Genomic DNA, 17,596 nt, shown 5'->3' with positions numbered 1-17,596 from the left:
TATTAAATACTAAAATTACATTTGGCCCTTTGAAGGCAACTGCGAGGCTGATCTGGCCCCTGGTGAAAATGAGTTTGAGACCCCTGTTTAGAGTATCTAACCTGCCTGGTTGCATTAATTGTGAGTTGGGTAAACATTTCAGGAAAAATGATGCCCTAATTTCAAAGCACACTGCTTAGTTCCTTTGGTGGGAGCAGAAAGTTAAGGGCGGATGTTGCGGCTTTCAGGCTCGGATTTAGAAACAAAATTGTATCCAGATTGTGTGGTAATGAAGATTGTTAGGCTAGAATAGAATGTGGAAGGAAGATTTGAATTTTGTAAAGCACACGTGGAAGTGAGTGGTGTAGATACTTTTAAACTTACTTGGATAAAATTTCTTTCAACTCTCTCCACTTGCTACCAACAGCAAGGCCTCCGTGGATCCAGATCAGTATTTGTATCTGCGGTATCAACACGTTACCTGATATTGTGCAAGTGTCTCTGAGAAATGCTGTGCAAATGCGTATACTTAGGACTTGAATGGGAAAAAACACTAAGCAACCCAAACACGTTTGTTTTTCCACTAGAATATTCTCTAATTTTATTTGTTCTTCTGAAAATGAATAAACTTCTGTTGTCCATGGAATGACTCATCTGTTAAGCTTCAGAGCCAAAAATGTCACTCAAAAAATTTGCCTTTGCTGTTGAATTAAAATCTTTAACTTCCTTTGGCTTCTTCATAACAAAACGCCAATGTAAAGAGGGCATCCTATCCTGATTCTTGCGTCTCTTTTGGGATATGAAAAATGAATCTTAGTCTGAATTCTCGTAAATCAGTTCTTTTTGATGGTAGTTCCTTTTGTAGCAGATAGAGACAAGCAGGCTTGGATGCTCTGAACAGATGTATTTTACAGCTTCACAAGGAAACTATTTTTTATGAGTTTTATGATTGTAGTCCTAGGAGTCCTTGTCACGCAGATCTGCACAACCATTTCTTGTAGTCTAGTACACTAGCATGGGAGAAACCTCAGAGCTAAGAGTGTTTTGCAGGTGTGCACTTCTTGCACAAACCCCAGCGATCCTACCATGTCTCCAGATCCATGAAATAGTCTGGAGAATAAAATAGAGCTGCTAGGTCAAGACTGTGTAATCATTTGAGCATATGTTATACATTAACTTTGGGGAATATTGAATAAACAGGGCAACAATTAAGCAAAGGATTATCAACATGTGTTCCATCTTTGTTGTGAAATGTATGAAATAACTATTCAACATATTTGTTGTACAATTTTCAATTTGTAAAGCCAAGTATGTAATCTTGATTTTAAACACTTTCTTCTATACAGTGGGGCATGGTTAAGCTAGAAGGCAAAATTGAAAAATGACTGGTAAATATTCTTTTCATGTTTAAAAAGAGATGGACAACTGAGACATAAGGAGAAAATACATAAAGCGAGTTTGGAATGTGAAATAGAAAAGAGGTTCCCTACTTTATTAATATTTTCCATGTGTTTGATTTCAGACAAGCTTTCCCTTTATCTGCTCCGTCAGCAGGGATGTCCTGACGTGGCGCTGCGTGTGCAGCAGCTCAGAGCTCCCGCTCAGGTCGCTGCTGAACTTCAAGAGAGGCGATAGAAATATGACTTTCTATAGGTCCTGATTGTCCAAGAGTTGTTAGTTAGGTTAGTGGGAGTTTTTCTCATTCACTTTGGTGGCTTTTGGATGAGGTCATTTGGAAAAAAATTCACCATGTAACTGAAAACGTGAACAGAACTGAGGTCTGACCTTGCAAAGCTTTGTTGCGGGTTGATAATATCCAGATTTCATTGTATTCAGAGAACTGGTATGTACCTAATTCAGTGAAGGCTCAGGAATTCACTAGAAATTGTCACAGTTTCTTTGAAAAAAGATGACTCAGTTCAGAGAATCCATCTGTGGTCCTTACTCTGTCCAAAGGTTCAAGGAGTGTTTGTTGAGTCCGTGCCTGTTCTGTGGGTGAGCATACAGGTGGGGACTTGGAAAGGAGCAACGTAACTGTGAGATTCAGAGTGTTCTTGCTTTCCATGGACAATTACAAGTGCACAAAGAAGGGGGTTTAGAACCATCTCAGAGACCAAATTACTTCCTTCTTCAGCCCTTCCTCAAATGTGGCTTTTGTTTTACTGTATGTGTTCCTGAGCAATTAAAATTGTGAATACTAAATGAAACTTTTATTCTACTAGGAATTAACAGTTCTTCTAAAAAATAAAAATACTGTATATATTCCTTGTTCAAAAACCCTCCAAACACTGATCTAACTCTTGGAGAAATGAACTATAAAAGAGTTCTAGTAAACACAGCCTCTTTCCCATCTACTTTGGGAGACTGATTTCTTCTGAGTGTTTTTCATTGTGTTGGAAGAGTTACGTATTAAGATACTTTTCATTTATGGTTTGTTCATTTTGAGCCAATTCCAGTATCAACTGATACGAAAGGGAAGATAACATTAACTTCAGAGGGAGTCAGATGTGAATCTAAACATTTATATTCGTAGTTTCCATCTGTGTACTCAAAAATTGCGTATGCATACTCTCAGGAGTAGAACGTGCACTTTTGCTTTCTGGAATATGTAAGCACAAAGTTCTCTTTTCTTAATGTACTTTCTACGATATTGTGTGGATTTTAGAAATGAAAACCTACATACACTGAAAAGGTAGATATACAGGTTCTAGTTCCTGTAAAATGTGTGGATTTTACCTGATTAACTTTATAAATGTTTTAGCTTCATCTGATGAGTTCGTTCCCAAGGTGAGGTTTGGGCTGGTCTACAAGTGGGGCCAGAAGCTGTGCCCACAGTTCTCAATGGCAGTGTGGGGGGAGTTCACCTGTCCAGAAGCTGTGGCTGGCTGAAGAGTTTAGGAAGCCTGCTCGACTACAGAAGATGGTTTCAGCTCTGGCAAGTCTTTTTGGCTTAGTGGTGGTTGGCATTTAAGCATGGCCAAGGGCACTTAAAGCACGAGTGTTTTTTCCCAGACTAGAAAATCCAGGCTCCCTCAGCTAAGGCCCTAAGTGCAGGTTACCGGTTTAGGGGACACCTGGCTCGCTGCTGGGGGTGTCCCTTTGTCTGCTGCAGCCCCAGGAGCACTGAAGTTTAAGACACGCGTGTGCGTTACAGCTGCTTAACAATGCTTAACGTGCTGACTGGTAAGATCCATACTTGTAGCCTGTGGCAAACAGAAATTAAAAGTCATTTGCTGAAGCCTCTCTTATCCTGATAAAACCTCTTTCTGTGGGATATGACTTTATCTTTTGTTTTATAGTACAGGATGAAAGCCTGCAGGGTTAGTCCCTGGAGCTCAAGCTGACTACCGAGACTCACCAAGCTCAGTCTTAGTCTGGAGTCACTGTGCAAAACTTTTAAGAGTGGGGAGGGATGGGAGGTTGTAAAGATAAACTGCTACAGAGGGTTCCTAAGGATTAAGTGTTATAGCGCATTTTCTAACATTGCATTCCTTAAGAGCCCTCCGACTGACCATTTCGAACTTCATCTCCCAATATTTCAAAGGAGCACAGAGTTTACAACTCTCATTGATCTCACTGCTAGAAAAATGAGGTTACTTATTAATATGACTGTGAGTGCCTGTGCTGCACATAATTATTTAAATATAGGCATGCCTGTGTTTCTGGAGTATTCTGTTAATGTTTTTGGTAGTGCTGAGTGTTATGAGGGGAATTAAAAAGATTTTGCCAGTTCAGCCAGCATAAGTAATTGGGACTGGCATTTATTATTTTATTATATATATGCTTGATATTCCTTCTTGTTATGATGAATTACTATTTCCAAAGCAAGCAAAGTCTTACCCACTGTGAAAGAAAAGCTTATAATGTGGATGAACATCAGAAGAAAGAGATTCCCAGTGGTAGTATATAAAATGAAAAGCAGAACTGGCTTCTATTGTGCTCTGTTTCCATTAGACATCTTGGAAGTTTTATAAGCATGGCGCATAATAAATATCTAAGCCACAGTTTGAGGTCTTTTACAAAGGAGACAATTCTTGCTAATATTTTACTGGATCAGTTCTCCATCTTATACCCAGATAGATACATATCTCTGGCATTTGTCCACAGTGTCAACTTGTGAATGTGTTAATTTGCTTTCTGTATTGCACTGTATAACTCTGAATTTAAATCCAAACCCACATATTTAAAATTAAGTTTGAAAGAGCCAGAGAAACTGTGCATTAAATTAGCTCATATATCTGCAAAGAGAAGAGATCTGCTTCTGAATAATTTTCGTCAGAGGCCTAAAAATACAGAGGGGCAACTCACTATGGTTGGTTCTGCTGAAACGGAGCAGTGATCCCTCTGGAGAGAGATCACAAAGAGCTAACTGTTTGGATCCATTACACCACTGAGGTGGATATCAAGTATAAAACCAGAAACAGACCTCAAAAAGTTGAGCCTGATCTTTTTTTCTTTTTTTTCAAATATAATAATGTAAGTCTGGTGACATCATCAGATCTGAAAAGTAATATAGACTTTTACTGTATTTTTTTTTCATTACTCCAATATAAATGTATCCCAGTGTATGTAAAATGCATTATAGCAAATCCACAAGCAATTTCCTTCATTGTAACAAATACTGTATCTCATTAGAGCAAAACAAGCCCCCAGTTATGTTGCAGAACATCTGCTTAATAATTTCAAGTTCCTCCAGCAATGCTGCCAAAACAGCTAAAAAGTCAACATCTAGTCCATTACTTTGATCAACTGAAGTAATAAAATTATAAATAATGCACCAAATGCAGATCTGGTGAAAGGCAGCGCAGGGTGCTGGCCCTGGGCTGGGATGGCTGGGGCTGATGGCGATGTGGCTTCAGGCACTTGGACCTGGTGTTCTGAGGAGGGTGGGATGGAGAACCAGATATCTGGCTTGCATAGATTTCCTATCTAATAGTGAGAAAGTGAGATAATCTTTCTGTGTCCAGATCCAGACTCTAAATTTCAGTTTAAAATGCCCTTTTTATACCCCTGGGCTTTCTGCAATGCATATGAGGTACTTTAACATTACTGACACGAGCAAAAGCATCTGTAAACAAACAACAGATCAAAGTTTACGTAAAATTTGGCATGAGTTGTACTGATGCTTATTATTTCTCTGCTTTGTGATGATATCAGTGTTTGCTCTGTTTGTCTTAGGGAAACAGTCGCTGTGTGCTGTTGCAGCGTTAACATTGTGGCTGCCATAGGAGTATTTGGTGGAACTCCACACCAGCGTGACCAGTCAGCACCAGAGGGGTACGGTTCAGTACAGATCTCTTGGAGCTGACCCTGTTGGTCTGGTCTAGTTAAAACCAGATCAGGGCTGTAGCAGTTCCTGACTGCGTATATTATGGACAAAAAGCTTTTTGTTTCATTGTTCTTCCACTGTGAGAATTTAACTATTGGCACTAATTAAGGTGTCAAGAGTCAAATTACTTTTATTCTGAAAGACACACCATAGTTCATACAGACAAACGCAAATCCTAAGGGTTTCAACTGTACAACCACACTACACAGATGGCAGGATTAAGTGATGATGCTGGACATGTGAGGGATGTGATAGCCATAAATCTTTGAATCTGAGGTTAAGAAGAAATGCTAGAATAAAAATCGGCATTTGGAACATTACCTTTGAATTCATTGTGATTTGTAACTTCTGTGGTGCCCCAGAAAGAGAAGGGAAAGAACAGTAAGAAACAAAAGTTTTTTGTTTTTTGTTTTTTGGTTTTTTTTTCCACCGTATGCCCTTAGCATAGGGGGGGTAGAAGGATTTCTGGGTTTTGAAGGGATCTTTCTCAGGAGGTTCTGTGTGCAGGTTGCCTCTTGGCAGGAGCAGCTTAGACAAAGATGAAAAGATATTTCAATACCAGAGTAACAGTACTTACTGTATTCCTGAACTTCAGTCATTTCCAGGAGATTCCTGCACATGGCCAGTCATTTAAGAAAAAGAGCAGCCTGATTTTGAAGTGGTTAAACTGGCAACATAAAAAGAGAAAACAAGCCACTAGTTTCTTTTCACCTGTTGGATGCATTTTGGTTGAGGTTACTTTTTAACTACCATCATGTTCCAAAGCACTTGTACAATAATATGGAGAGTAATTTGGTGTGTCGTGTGGCATAGTTTCTATTTTCCTCAAAAGCAATTTACACTGGCATTGTAGGGTCAGCTCCACCAATTCCCTTGCAATATTTCCTGGGGTTTTTTCCCCCAAATTTTCCTCCTCTAAATGCTGCATTTGTAACACATGCTTTGCTTAGTTAGGTGCCCAGAAGGAAATGATGCTGTTTGGTTGATGCAGCGCTCTGCACCGGTTTAGCAAGAAAAGTGTTTGAACTGAGTTGCATCAGAAATTCAAGTTTAGGCTTCTCACTGGAGTAAACATGTTACTGTTTATTCTCGGGTGCTCTATTCTTTATGATTTGGTTAATAATGTTACTGTTATGGTTAATAGTGTAATGTATCATTCAGTCTGGGTAATCTGCATTGATTAAAAATATTGCATAAAGAAGAAAAATTGCTTTTGGCCCTTTTTTAATACACACTGTTCTGTGAGGGCAGCTCTGGCTCATCCAGTACTAACATGAATTCTGTATCCTTACCAGTGCCAGCCCAGTCACAGCAATGACTGACGTTCTCAAGGACAACACGTTTGTAGGTTTCCGTATGAAATAATAGGAATGGTGGGTTAGTGTTGAAGACCTGCAAAATACAATTCAGCATAAATGGAGTGGAAAAATCAGGAACTTTACCATGCCTGGAAGTTTAAAATCCCAAGCTGATAAACTAAAATTCAGTTGTAGCAGCTTTTAGTAATCAAAAGCATAACAAAAATATGGTGGAAAACTTTAGAAGTATTTTCAAATTCAAAGTCAGGCTAGCTGTCTGACTTTACAAGCCCTATGAGTACTGCCCAAAGCATGCAGACTCTTGCAGACAAAACTTTTTGTACAAATAAGCTTTTGCTTTTATTCTTACATGTTGATATTCATTCTCATGAAGTGTACCTCTATCTGTTTATATGAGTTTAATTTTCATGGCATAAATGTTTACAAAGAGACAAAAATAAACAGTTACCAGTAGTCAGCACTGAAATATGTTTTTTAGTTCACTGAACTGTGCACAAACAAATTTTGAAACTATGTGGCCAGGCCTAATAACAGTTAGTCTTATCTTATTTATACACTGGTAAATCCACCCCCACAATTTAATTGAGGAACTGTGTGTGGGCAGGCTTGTGTGGTGTCAGTATATGAAGGATGTGCTGGATGTATGTACAGCTCATATCGTATACCCTAAATGTTAATCAGTTTACGATGTATGAAACTGTGCTGCAATATGTATTGATATTTATTGCAGCATTTAAAATATTGAAATATTTCAGTAAATTATTGCAATGTTGCAATAACTTCACTAAATATTTCAGTAAGTGTTTATTGCATAATTGGTTACTGAAATATTTATGTCATTCACACGTTAGCTGATGTTTCGTTGACCAAAGCACCTGTTTCCATTGGGTGTTGATCACAGTTGCTGCTGGCTGCTGAATCTGGAAGGCACAGTGAGGGCAGGACATGTTCCATACTGGCAGTACTCTAATCCAGTTAACATGGGCATCAGTTGCAATGAAAATATGATGACCTGAGGATTTGCCTATATTGGCAACTGGCATATGCACCTACACCATGGACAGCTTAAAATCTATATACATTTGTCTCCACAGCTGTTTCTAATCGTATTAGCAAGACTGATCTGCAAGTACATGCCAGAGGCTCTACCTCTGCTTTCTGCTCCAGCCATCCTCCACAGACCATGCAGGGCAGGGGCCTGAATTACAGACAGAGATTTGAAAGCAGGTGTTGAGTTTTCAAAGAAGAAAAGGCTGTGTTGTTAAGAACAAATCTGAGTTTCAAAAGGATTTTTCTACAGCGCCAGGGTACTGGATCTCTTAAGATAAGATTCAAGTAGTTGTGAAAATACAGGTTTCATAGACATGTCCTGCCATTAGCGAAGTGCCACTTCATTGATGTCCCTGTTCTGCTGATTATTCTTTTGTGTTTTTCTACAAATTCCAACAACAAAAGCTACCAGCTTTCTTCTGGGAAAAAATCTCCAGGCTTATTGCTTCTGAGATCGTTGCCTCTTGTCAGTTTTTTGAGATAAAGTTTGGATAAGGACAAATAATTTACACGCTGTAACCTAAAAGACATTTTTTCCTAGGATTATTCATGGTAATCTTTTTTCTTTTTCCTGGAAGGCCTGTGTCCCAAGAGGCCCCTGCACTTACGTCTGACAGCGTGAGACCTCAGTAAAAGCACGCATTGTATTCCTGTACCTCACTTGCCTTTAGCCCCAGTTCATGTAACACATCTTGCATGTTTAATCATTTTGTAACATATAAAACTGTACTGCCATAATATTAATTTTCAAATATTAGACATCTCATTCCAGGGCCAGTGCAAACAGGCAGGCACCGGAGGGCCAGGTCAGCAACATATTTGGGCACATAAAAAGTAGTTAGATAATAGAAATGTTAGTATTATTTCTAAGAGTAAAATATCTTTATCATTTAAGATGCAAAACTTTGGGGTCTTCAACGTTATCCAGGTATATTATCTGCATACAATATCTGAGAAAATCTTTTTAAACTATGAGTTCACCTGAATTTCTATTTCATGAGGAACAGAAATCAGGCATACGTATCTAACAAGAACATCTGTAAACTGTATCTGATATGTAAAATATAAATATATATATTTTAAAATAATGTTATTTAAATCTATTTGAAAGTCTCTATAGCACAAAGAATCCAATTCTATTGAAATTTTAGTATGGTTTGGAGATGGCTTAATTCTTAATTTTTAAAATTTTTAATCCAAACTGTGATGGGAATTTCCTGTGTTCTTATATCTGTTTTAAAAAGTCCAAGAAATGTATTTAATGTATCTAATGTAGAGCTGTGTTCCGTATCTTAACACAGAATGCTTCAATTTCTGCACAAAGCAATACTATAATGACATTGGCTTTGTCTGCATGCAATGGGAGTGTGAAAGGTTGTAGAGAAAATGTTAAGGAGGCAATATTTACTGTGTATGCCATTTGGCAGTTGTTCTTTAGGTTAGCTGTGGTCTGATCCCACGTACTTAATGCAATTTATCAGAAGGAGAGTGTCTTCCAGCTTAATTTCATTTGAAAGGAATCCAGTTTGCATGCTTAGAGATTGCTTGGCAACATGAACTAACAATGGCTAGTACGGATTTTGGAGGGAGTTTTGAATCAAAAGGGAATTCCTTATCCAAACTAATATTATAATGTAGATACATCTATTGTTTTTATTAGCATTTGAAAATGGATGTGGTGTCATTGAGAAATCCCAGTTTCATTAGGTCAGTCTCAAGAAGGGTTTTCCGGAGGAGCCACAGCTCCCTTTGCTGAGCCGCGGGGTCTCGTCTCGTGTTCTCACCAGCGCCCCGAGAACGGGCTGCTCTTCCTGGTGGAAAACAGCAGCTCCCCTCTGGGAATGGGAAGGAACGTGAAGAAGCTGTTGGGAACACATCCAGGATGCCCTTTGCGTTTGGTCCCTGGCCGAAGGCGACCAGCCCCAGGGTGAGTGGCTCTGGTGGCTGATAGCCGGCGGTGAAGGGCCAGGGCTCCCTGACAGGCGGCTGCTCTCGGGGAACGGGGAGGCAACAACAGCCGCTTGCAGGGAACGGTGTTAAAACGCAGACTTGTGCGTGGGCACAGCTTCCCGTTTCGTGCTGTCTGCTCCACAGGGACAGAGAGGTAAGTGCAATCAGAGTCTGTCGGCAGCTGGTGCTGGAGGAGCTCAGAGCTATGCTGAGGTGATCAGAAGTTTTAATCTGTAACTTCTCTGCATTTGAATTTGACATATTCTTCAATTTTATAATAATATATTTTCAAATAGATTTAATCGATGTGTAGGGAACAATTGTGGGTTATGTGAAAGCTTGACCCCTTGTGTTTGTAATGCTTCCTTATGGTCTATACCCCAGGAAAGCCCAAAAGGATACCCGGCTTGTGTGAAAGGAAGGAGGACTGAATTATATATGTATGGAAGATGAGTTCCTTAATAGAATTGTAGGTTGGCATCTGATTTGGTTTTTACAGGTGAAAGTCAGTTGCAACTCCTAAATTCAATGGATTTACCTACTGTAAAGAAAGAGTTGTCAGATCCAAATCACAAGCTATTCCTGAAAAATCACAAGAACTGAGAAGATGCTCATTTTTGTTACTGACAGATGCACTGATGTTGTATTTCTGTCTTCATAAAGGAACGATGTTCTCTCTTAAGTGTGTAATGAGGAGCCCAGTCAGATGACTGCATACTTCTTTGTCCAAAAGGTCAAAGGATATAAGACAGGATCTGAGACGATGATTTGTTTAATTTGGCCCAAGGATACAAATACACTTTAGTTTTTTTTCCCTGTAGAACTGTAATTATTTGGAAAAATATGATGTTGAAGACAGCCCATAAGTTTTGGTTCTGGATAGAGAAATCAGACTTAATGCATACAAGTCCTCATATTGTTCTAGAGACAAACCGACACTTAGCGATATAAAAAGTAGCGCGCATGATAGCACTGTTACAAGACAAGCTGAATGTGTAAATTGAATAAAATTAGAATCTGTGTCAATAATCTGAGGTGAGCAGCTGAAGTACACTGGGTAGAATGTTGGAGGACCGGGCGGGAGCCCGTGTGCGGGATTGTGCAGACACAGCCCGTGCTGCCGAGCGCTCTGCTCATCAGCCACACTGCACTGCAAACCTTGGAACTGTTTGGCTCACATGAGCTCACCAGTTGGAGGGCTGCCGTTCTTCGTGTAAGGGTGGAGAAGGCATGCAAAGTATTTAGGGTATGTGTCAATGCATGTCCTGTAGATCGTGCTCTGTGTACTACAGCAAGGAAAAGCACAGAATTGCTTTTCAGAACAAAAAATATGTTTATTTCCTTTTTCAGGGTCAATTTTTTTTCCTCAAGCCTCTTTTACTGCACCTTCTGTCATGTGGATAGTTGTTTTACAATATTCATAGTCAGACTAAACCCTTGAAAACATGACCACTGCACTGAAATTACAAAGCCTCAAAGATCGCATTATGGGGAGGAATTTTTGTTCACCTACTAATTTTTTGGTATTTTAATGAGTTACTTTTAAAAACATTGTCTCTGCACGTTTGAAAATCAAAAATCCATTTTTGAAATGGACCTAGGCACTGTCCTGTATTTATCTGTGGCTTCAAGAAAAGTACCAAATATTGTGACATTTAGGATAAGGCCCAAAGAGCTGGGAAAGCACTGCTGGCTGCTCTTGGTACAGAAAGTCATACTGATAATAAAATCTGTAGGAGTTAGAACAAATGTGTTACCCAGCAGAGATGTTTCTGACTTACTGTCTGGATGAACTGAGGCTGTAGTCCTGTCCATCAATCTGATGTCTGGTTTAAGAAACTTCAGAGTGAGTTTTATTGCCTAATTTTGGGCACTTAACCTAAAAAAGGGAGTTTTGACTGTCTGTATTACTGTTTCATATTCTGTGGTACGTTGCGTGGAACGATCACTAATTACTTAGATGCTGTTGTATGTATGTCTTTGTAAGTACAGCACACATGAAGTTGTTTGGCAAGATCTCAAGACAAGGTGGTGTTTTTACCAGTAACACAGAGTACGCTTTCCCTACACAGAAGGGGAAATCTGAAAGAAAACATAAGCTAAATGGAACTGGGGTCTTTGGATAGAAATAAAGGCTGTTACCTGCAGTTGTAAGTCACAGAACAGTTGAGGTCATAAGGGACCTCTGGAGATGGTCTGGTGGGATCAGCTGCAACAGGCTGCCCCACACCTTGTCCAGTCAGGCTCTGAAATAACAGATTCAAGAAAAAACAGGCCCATTTGCATATCCCAGAATAACAATAATTTTTAAAGCTTCTTTTAAAGAAGAGAAATGAGTGATGTTTTATGGGTGGTACTTCAAGCAGAGTGCTTGTAAAGTAGCTCTTGCACTCTAACAACAATTACTTGTTAAAGACATTTTCATAAGGAACTTTGTTAGTGGTCCATGCCTTAGTAGCAAGTATGTATTACTACTAAACACCTTAATAACTCCTTTTGGCAAATACGTATTATTTTAAAATCATTACCCAGCCATTTAGAGGTCCAGTGGGGTTCCAAACTGCACATGCAGCCTTGAATCCAGTAGCAAAGCTTTCATTCATCCTTGTAAAGAGCTATTCCTAAAGCTTTCTTACATCAAAAAGGGTGCTACAGGAGCAGTCAGTTTTCAGACACACATCAGGTAGGGTCTTTCAGTAATAACAGACTAATTAGGTTAGAATCTAACCTAACTGTGGTGAATCTTTAACCAGGGGATGTTTCAATTACTTGCCACCTGCAGGGGAGGGCTGAGGGAGGGTTGCTGAGTTGAGCACAGAGTTCCTCATCTTTCTCTTGGCCCAAACCTAAACAAGCTGTGCTGGCGAAAGACCATCCCAAACAAATCACACAGGTATGAAAAGTTCTGAAAGGAGAATGTCTCCCAAAAGACTTGAAAACAATTATGAATGATTTGCTAGAAAACAAAGACACAAAATTTAGTTACTTTTTGAGTCAGCTGGAACAGGTAATGTTCTCTTAGGCCCTGTGCAGCTAGATAGTGTTTGCCCAATGTTACACTTCTTATTTTTTACAGTAATAAAAGAAGGATCTTCTGTTTCATGTATAAACTCACTTAGGATCCAACTGCTTCCATCCTAGTTGATTATAAAGCTCATAATGAATGCAATAGCATCACAATAGGGCCCCTAAAAAATGTAAGCATACTAAGAAAAACCTTTACTATTCAGACTGGAGTTGTGCCTGTTATCATGCTGCTGGAACTAAAACCCATCAAGACAAAGCACCAAAGATGACAAAGCTTAATTCACATGATAGATAATAGCAAGATAACAATTTTCATTATTCTTTCTCCAGAGACTTCTTAGCTTATCTGTCACAATAATATTTGGAAGAGTGTTTCACATACTTGTAAAAAGCATCGTTTGCCTTTGACTAGAATGAAATTTGTCATTACAAATGCCTTTGAACAAACCCTTGTCCCAATTCAGGGAACTATTTAAGGAAATATTTAATTATAAGTATACATTTTAATAGCAATGTGTACAAAACAATCTGAGCATGTGATTCTACGCTATCCAGAATTGCAATCAACCTCACTATATGTTAAAAATCCAAACATAGGTGAAGCCCAAGTTGCAGACATATGCAAATAATTTGAATCCATTTTACTTCACTAGAAGTTAGAAGGCCTATCTGCACATACTGTGCAGTAGAAATTCTTTGCTCTGAGAGTCCTACAGAGAGAGGCACATTGTTCACACCAGATATCTTGGTTATTTTGCCTGAATAAGCCCAGTGCTCTGGTAGGTGCTCCCTGGCACGCTTGTTGTGCCAGGCACTCCTGGGTAGATGGGAAGGGGTGGAGCACGATGATGTCCTTGCTGTGGTGTCAGCTGAGGTACGTTCGCTTTCTCTGACTCTTCCAGCCCTGCTGCACTAAGTGCCATAGATGCCATTTGCAAGAAAACCATGCTCCAGAAAAAGAGAAGACTCCTGAGATTGTTTTTAACATCCTCATTTTTAGGGCATTGAAACTTTTTAAGCGAAAAGGGCATTTTATAGAAAATTCCTGCCTCATCACTGGGTTGCTTATTACTTTCCATGTTGAGTTGATTATTTTACTAGCAGCTTATAGAGGGGAGTTAATAATTTCCTGTTAGTATTAAGGCTGAAATCTGCTATTCAGCTTGTGCATCTACAATGTGGTTTATATCAGCTGTTTAATAAAATTAGAAGGCTTTTAATGACAGCAGTGATGTATCACATAATTTAAGTATTTCTGCACAAATGAAGGTTTAGGCCACTTACCATTAGTGTTTCACATACTTGTAAAAAGCATCGTTTGCCTTTGACTAGAATGAAATTTGTCATTACAAATGCCTTTGAACAAACCCTTGTCCCAATTCAGGGAACTATTTAAGGAAATATTTAATTATAAGTATACATTTTAATAGCAATGTGTACAAAACAATCTGAGCATGTGATTCTACGCTATCCAGAATTGCAATCAACCTCACTATATGTTAAAAATCCAAACATAGGTGAAGCCCAAGTTGCAGACATATGCAAATATGTCTGCAAATGAAGGTTTAGGCCACTTACCATTAGAAGTGATCAAATCAGATATTTTTTACTCCTTTTTTCTTTTTCAAATGAGTTCTTTTGCAAAGAGCACTGGTAACTGTTTCAAGCATTTTGGAACAAATTGTGTTTTATCAGCAAGCAAGACCTGGAGGTTTTGTGTCAAAAAGTTTACATGTTTCATGATTAGTGCTTTTTAAGCAAGGTATCTAGCACTTCTGGTTTCTGCGGCTGGTGGAGACTCTTGGCCCTTCTCCCCAGCCCAGGAGGAGTTGACACCACGCCCAGAGTCTGAATCAGCCCCTCTTCTGCAGAGCTTAATTTATTACTTGGACTTAAGACTCGCTCTGTGACCTACCAGAGGAATCAAGAGGCTCCCTGTGGATTCACTCCTCCTTAGGTAGGAAGAATAATTTGGTTCCCTCTCAGTCATATATCGATAAGTGATTCCTCTGCCTTTTTCTTAGATGGGCAACACATGCTACTGCCATTAGGTGCTGGCTTGTAGAACTATGAAATTTGTATGGAATAGTCCGTTGTTGTCATATATCCTACACTGAAATTCATGAAAAAAGGGAATTAAATGTGTTCCTTGACCTTGCAATTGGATGTTTCAGGCTAGTAGGTCAGTTTCTGGTAAGGCCTCAAAGAAAAACCAAAAAAAAATGCTTAAAGAGCCAAGCATGGAGCAGGTGAGGGACCACAGAAAGCTGGTAGTTTTTTTCGAAGACACCTTATATGCAGAAAGCTTATGTATATCAAATACATACATTTGTGTTTTGCTAAACAGTTGCCTTGACTTCATTAGTCTGTGCAATAGAGGGATGCATATCAGTTCACCTCATCATGCTACCGTGCCGTACGGTGTAGGTGGACACCTGGATTGCATCCAGCCAGCCTTGGCACTCGTGTCCGTCACCACACACCTGCATGGCTGCGTGCCCTGTCCCTGCAGGCCAGAGAGGTGTTAGGGGAAGGAAACACTCCGTTTGTGTCCCACTGGCGACCTGATGTAGTCCTTGTGGGAGAAGGCTTCCTGTAGATGTTGTATGAGCTGCATCAAGCTCTGTATTTCATGATGGTTTATCCCTTGGCAATGCATTCTGTCTTCAGGTGGCCTTGGGAACTGGAGCTCGATAGCATAGTCAGCCATGCACCTGTGATTCCTGAAAGGAGTTTTGTGAAGGGCCACTAGATATCTCCAACATACATATGAATAATTCCTTTGTCTCTTGTTATCAAGACAGGGAAAGTCTTGTCTCTTCTTCTAAATGCAAGAGAATTGTGGGCTGTCAGTATCTTGAAGGATGGAGTGATATTTTTTTGCTTCCTGTGAATAACAAAAAGAAAAAAGTAATGCTGTATGTGTCCTGTTGTCCTGTTGTATCTTTTTAACCCTTCAGTTTATTAATATGTTGGTGTGGTTACAATTATCAGGAATTCTGATGCTATCTAGATGGTTACACAAATCTAAGTTATTGAGCAAGTGGAATCTCTACTGAATATGATCTTGCTTTAGATTCAGAGAGTGAATAGCTTGCCTTTAATACTTCTAATAAATCACAAGTTGAAATGACTAATTTACCTCATAGAAAGACGTGAATCGCTCATTGCAGCTTCTTCCAAGAGTTGCCTCACTTGTTCTCTATTTGGAAGTGTTTCCAGTGGGCTGGAAATGCTTTCTGAATTGCTAGATTACCCATGCACACTTCTGCTCTGAAGGCCAGATCGGGATTTATTTAATTCTAAGACTGCAGTATTTTTTCTGCTACGTAGGTGTCTGTCTGCAAGGTTTGCACTACCTTTAGTTTAGTGTTGTGGTGCTGCATGTTTCCATGTGCATTCATGTATTTTCTTTGAAGGAAACAATTCAAATAAAGGAGTAAAAACTTATGTCAGACAAATGACCTACATACAAGCAATGATGGGCTCACAGCCTAAGAATGTAAGCTGCAAGAAGTAACCATTTTGCGGAATGCCTATCTTGTCAGTAAGTGCATATGAAATCTTTTAATATTGGTATCCTTTTAAGGGCCATAAGGGTAATTTTTAAGCACAGGTTAGAGCCCCTGTTCTTTCTGGTGTAGATGCTGGTTGCTAATCCCAGCTGAGCCTTCCACAATCATGGAATCATTTAGGTTGGAATAGACTTTTAAGGTCATTGAGTCCAAGTCAAACTAGTCCACGAATACAGAGACCAACTAAATTCACTGTGAGGAAAAAAACCCATGTTTTTCAAAAGGAAATGACCAGTAGAGAAAAGCAGTTCATTCTCAGACTTCCAAAGGCTCTTGTAAAGGGGCAGCTCTTAAAGAAGAGTAACTAAATACTCAAAGATGTAGTTTAATTATGCAGTAATTCTTATTATTGAGAAATACAATAGAAGAAAAAAAAAGGTCACTGAGTCACATATTGTTTTCAAGCTCTAGAAAAGCAATGAAGCAATGTAAAACAGAAGAATGGGGGAGAGATTGAGCAAGCTTTCAGGGAGGAAGATTTAATTTTGCCATGTGATTCAGCATAAGGAATGGCAGGAACGTGAGGGAGGGAAGTTGGAGCTGTAATCCTTGTGGAGCCATTTGCTTCCCATGTGACCTTGGTCAATCAACTTGATCTCTGTGAGCTTCAGTAAATGGAAATAGGCAAAAAAAGCAAGCTGAAGCACTATGCTGTCACTTAACTGCAATTTCTCTGGTAATCTACCACAGAGGAAAGAGAAGAAAACTGAGTTTGCGGGCATCCCAACAACAAAAGCAAGAGCCACTGAAAGTAAATGTTTCTTATTACCCTCCTCTGTACTTTACTTTAGTCAGATAAATATTCCAAGGAAATGAGGGACTGTTAATGTTCTAGAACTAAGCATGTATAAATACATTTGTAGAATCAAACTCTAAAAATAAAGCAGCAAATAAATCAGAGTGCTGATTACTTTAGGATTTTATGTTGACTGCTCCCAGTAGCCAAATGTGAGGTCTACAGGTTAGCCTAAAAACCCGGAACTCCCAAACTGGAGATACTTTTTTGATCTGCAGACTTTCTGAACTTTAGTGCATGCAGTAATAGGAGTCCTGACCTGCATAAAAATGTCATTGTCTGATCCTCCTTATTGGTAGCTGACATGTGAAAAGTGGAGTACCCTCTTCTGATTTGCCTTCAAAGTCTCAGTTGGCATTTCAGAGGGGGAACCAGCAACAACTGAATGAGCCTTACTGCCATCTCATTTTCTTGTTTTATGGCTTTTCCTGTGGTTACGCACTGGCTAAGTGTGGCCACCTCAGCTTACCATCGGGAGGGGACGCAGTCCCACAGTATACAGGATCCAAAATTGAAATCTGAGAAGGTAGGCAGGCTCCACCCAATATCAAATCCGTCAACACTGATCATC

The 17,596-nt window shown here is 39.4% G+C and overlaps 1 protein-coding gene and 1 long non-coding RNA gene across 7 annotated transcripts in view; both read left to right on the top strand.

The window, feature by feature from the left end:
- Positions 1 to 17,596, top strand: part of THSD4 (thrombospondin type 1 domain containing 4) — a 310,710-nt gene that overhangs the window by 124,116 nt on the left and 168,998 nt on the right. The window lies entirely within an intron of this gene.
- On the top strand, positions 9 to 16,769 carry LOC135580501 (uncharacterized). Its single transcript, XR_010475261.1, has 2 exons — positions 9 to 13,923; positions 14,218 to 16,769. It is a non-coding gene; the product is annotated as an uncharacterized LOC135580501 (long non-coding RNA).

Source organism: Columba livia, chromosome 11 (assembly GCF_036013475.1).
Source record: "Columba livia isolate bColLiv1 breed racing homer chromosome 11, bColLiv1.pat.W.v2, whole genome shotgun sequence".
In the NCBI taxonomy this organism is placed as follows: domain Eukaryota; kingdom Metazoa; phylum Chordata; class Aves; order Columbiformes; family Columbidae; genus Columba; species Columba livia.
Note: the sequence above shows the minus strand (reverse complement) of the source record. Positions and strands in the feature narration are given on the sequence as shown.